The 4,020-nt window shown below is 41.7% G+C and overlaps 1 long non-coding RNA gene across 1 annotated transcript; it reads left to right on the top strand.

Moving 5' to 3' along the window:
* The first annotated feature begins 361 nt into the window (after nucleotides 1-361).
* On the top strand, nucleotides 362-1,393 carry LOC142157837 (uncharacterized). The gene is made up of 3 exons (XR_012692654.1): nucleotides 362-968; nucleotides 1,055-1,135; nucleotides 1,226-1,393. It is a non-coding gene; the product is annotated as an uncharacterized LOC142157837 (long non-coding RNA).
* Nucleotides 1,394-4,020: the final 2,627 nt, after the last annotated feature.

Here is a 4,020-nt window from a genome sequence, read left to right as displayed (position 1 = left end):
GATCGCTCGGTCCATGGACTGCATACACACTAGCCTAGTTTAGGACGATAAAGGGAAGAGTGAACGTCCCTTTAGCGACTTTTTACAGCTATGTTGTCGTGGGCAATGATTTTAATTTCGTACACACTGCGGCGACATTTGCGGGAAATGTAACGAGATACCAAAGACATTAGCATAAAGGGGTAGAGCTTTTGCTATAGTTAATACCCAAAGCGGCATAAAAAGTGAAGGCAACACTGTCTCTTAATTTTTTTCTATAAAATAGAAGTTTAGTAATATACATTAAATTTAGAAAAACATTTAACTGCTAAAGTGCAATGCAATGATTATTTCCTAATAATAAAATCCCTTTGTATGTAATGGAATGCTCCATTCTCGGCGTGCATCATCGCTGATTGGTCCACAGCAGAAACGAACGCCCATGTCTGAGTGTATAAAATGACAGAGGAACCTGTTTGGCGCCGAGGAGCGTCAGAAGATGGCGCGTGAGCAAGTGTCAGTGGGTGTTATGGTTGAGGAGAAGGTGTCAGTGGGGGTTGTGGGTGAGGAGAAGGTGTCAGTGGGGGTTGCAGCTATGGAGACGGAGACAGAGTCAGAGATGGTGCTGGAAGGGCCAAAAAATGTTGGAAAAGTTAAGGTGGAGGATGGAGATACTCAAGAAGAGCAAAGAGCAAATCCAATGAGCCCAAGAAAGGTGGAGATGATGGTCAAAGTACTGGACCAGGACGACAACGACATTAAAAAAGGTCAGTAGCACATGTAGTGTACCTGCTAGAAGGACTTTATTTCATTATAGTGTCACATAAAGCAATGTAAACTAATTTGTAACCTAATTTTTTTTATGTCAGAACGAAGAATTAACGGTGAGAAGACCTGTTTAGATACCACTGATACCACTAATGTTACACCTGTTAGCAAACAAGAAAAAATTGAAAAAGAAAAATATACTAAAGAAGTTCTACACAAAGGTATTTCAGTGAACATGTGTAGACAACTAAATGCTTTAGCACATACCTGTACCGTTATAATAACCAAAATGGCGCCTGTTTTCCAGAATGTATGGAGGTTAAGCCCGCTATTATTGCGATTTCGCCACAGGGACCAAAATATAAACTGATCTTGAGCAGTGTGCAAGGTGAGAAAATGAGAGTATTTATGTAGTTGAATATAAATTAGAGATATAGAAGTTAAATGGTAAACATTTTTTTATTTCCTTGTATCGTAGATAAAGAAATCAAAGGGAATAGAAACCCAAGCGACATCAAGACCTGTTCTGCCACAAACCAGTAGCACCTTTAAAAATACTAAATACTAAAAATAATACTCTGCAGTACTCTGCGCTCTGATTGGTATGGGCGCGCTCACTTCTCATGCGGATCTTTCAGACAGCTGTGTGTGTAAAAGTTTTTGTACCTTTTTCCTGCAATAAAAATGTTGCATGAACACTGTGTGGTTTATTCTGGGTACTTCACAATTATAAGTTAATAAAGATTAATATAAATTTAATAGGTAATAAAGGTTAAAGTTTATAAAGAGTAAATATAAATACATTGCCGACATAGACGCAAAGGGTAATAACACACATGCTTTACACAAGTGTAATGGTCTGCAGCCAGACAGGTGCAATATACATCTATACAAAACAGTAATCAGTGATGTGCGGATTCTGCACCACGTGGGACTGGGACAGACATCAAAAAATTTACATACACACGCCCCCCAGGTCGAGGAAGTATCGGAGGATTGTCGTGGATCGGTCGGAAGTTTATACACACTGCACAACGGAAACGAGATTGGAACGAAAACATTAAACGGTACGACCAACCAAATGAGGCGACAATCGTCCATTTGGGCAGACTTTCGACCATCGTGGCACTGCACACACTGATCCGACTTTTGAACGAGCGGTCGTATGTCAGCTGATTCAGCCGATTATTGGACGAAAACCGTGTAGTGTGTACCCAGCTTTACTCTTGCATGCTGTTTACCAAGGTCCAGGTGGTTTCAAAAGACATTTGTTCCCAAATTTCATGCAAAATACACATTGTCAAATCAACCAGTTCATCATTTTCTTCCAGTTTCATCCAGCTAGTTGACTTAAAACCTGGGTATTGTGATAGATTTTCCTTCTTCTTAACTACTAGTTGCATCTAACTCACACTTCATTGTTTGAATTTCATGCTGGTCACCATTAATAACACAGTAAAAGCTAACTGGCTGGTGCAATTAGTTATACAAATAATTGGGAGAGGGTTTAGGACTACCTCTACTTGTTGTCATGGGGGTGCTACCAAGAGTAGAGGACGGAGATTCCGGGTCCTCTTTCTTTTATGGTACTTGTGGTTTACTTGGCACTGTGTAAATGAGAAGATCAGGTGTTATTGAAGGGGTGGGGGAAAGGGAAGGGGGTGAGGGCTTAACTGTATGTAGCAGACCACCCAGGTTGTCCTTGTTGTGTAGACAATAAAGAAGTAAATGTTGGGTGTATTTCTTCAGCACCCTATTTAGATGATGGGTGTATCAATTATTCTTGTAGGGATGTACGATTTCCCTTGTAGTTTATAACTAGTTCTTGTGGGTCTCTGGATGGATACTTCTTAACCTGTAGATGAGAAAAGAGGCGGGGGGGGGGGGAGAGGGAGATGGGATAGGGCAAAGATGGGGGGCTTAGTGCAGTATAGCTCTGTAATGTAAATGGTTGCATATGTTTATAGTTTGTTGCAGATGTTAGTGTAAAGAGGAGATTTGAAATAAAGATGTTTATAGCTTTGGAAGTAGATAGTAGTGGAGGTGGGAATAAGAGAGGTAGATAGGATCAGATGGGTGACGTATAGAAAGGATAGGAGAAGTGGACCACTTCTCCTATCCTTTCTATACGTCACTTCAAGTGGTATAAGGCTCTAGTAGGAGTTCTGCTTAGAATGCTGCCCTGTTGGTCTAGGGTTGCTGTGCTTTGTAGTACAGCTTCAAAATGTTTATTGTGCAGAGCCCTGTGCTTGCACAATATGTATAGCTAATATTGCTCTTAAAAGAGCAGCTATTGTATAATTTGCAGCAATAAGCAGCATGTGTAGGCTTTTGCTTTTGTTATCCGGATCCAAGATGGCAACAAGAGCACTTTTCGGGTACCATGGAATGCGCTCTCCGATTCTGCTTGACGGTTGTTTAGTGCTCCTGCCCAGAGAGTCTGGTGGTCTAGTGAGGTGCTTGGATTGATGTGGAGGAGCTGTAGTACCCAAGGCGTTTCGTCCGTTTGGGGATACCGACCTGCTTCAGTGTGCTAGTTTCAATGTAAAATGAGGGGGAGGAGAAGGGGGCGGAGGAGGAGAGGAGATAGTCGATCAACTTGTTATTGGAGGAGAATAGTGTGGTGGGTGCTAGGAGACAGAAACAGAGTGTGTATGGGTATAGTGGATGGGAGGAAAAAGAGAGAAGTGTGTTGGTAGTAGCTGGTTGCCTGCATACAGAAAAAGGTGAGATGGTGGGAAATAAAGGGTGGGTTAAAGGAGATGAACCACCATTTACTTGCCAGCCCTCTACTTATTTCATTTGATGATGATGACTGGTGATAAAACTATTTAAAATAAATTCATAAATAAATAAAAAAGCAGGGGGGGGATGGGCAAACAGCATGGTGTCCCCCACACAAAATCCACAAACAGCAAGCAGACTGGAAACAAGATCCCAGTCTCGTCAGCACAAGATTGGATGTCATAGGGGATTCAGGTGCGCCAAAAAAAAAAAGAAAAGGCTCCCCAGGGCAAACCAGTTCTTGTGTTGTTATCATTGGGGCTCTTCCCTATCCCCTGGGGAAAATAACTGAAAGTGAAACAACAATACATCTTTGGTGTGCTGGCACTTGTAGAACTACAAGTGCCAGCATACCCATAGCTGCAAAGCAGGCTGGTGCTATGAATTGGATATGTAAAACTCGGATTAACCTGAATCCAAAATGCTCATCTCTAATGTATATAAACCAGAAAGATCGACAGATTGACTGTTAGCTCGGACCAGTGACAG

The sequence above is a fragment of the Mixophyes fleayi genome, chromosome 5 (genome assembly GCF_038048845.1).
Source record: "Mixophyes fleayi isolate aMixFle1 chromosome 5, aMixFle1.hap1, whole genome shotgun sequence".
Classification (NCBI taxonomy): domain Eukaryota; kingdom Metazoa; phylum Chordata; class Amphibia; order Anura; family Limnodynastidae; genus Mixophyes; species Mixophyes fleayi.
This window is presented reverse-complemented; position numbering and strand designations above follow the sequence as displayed.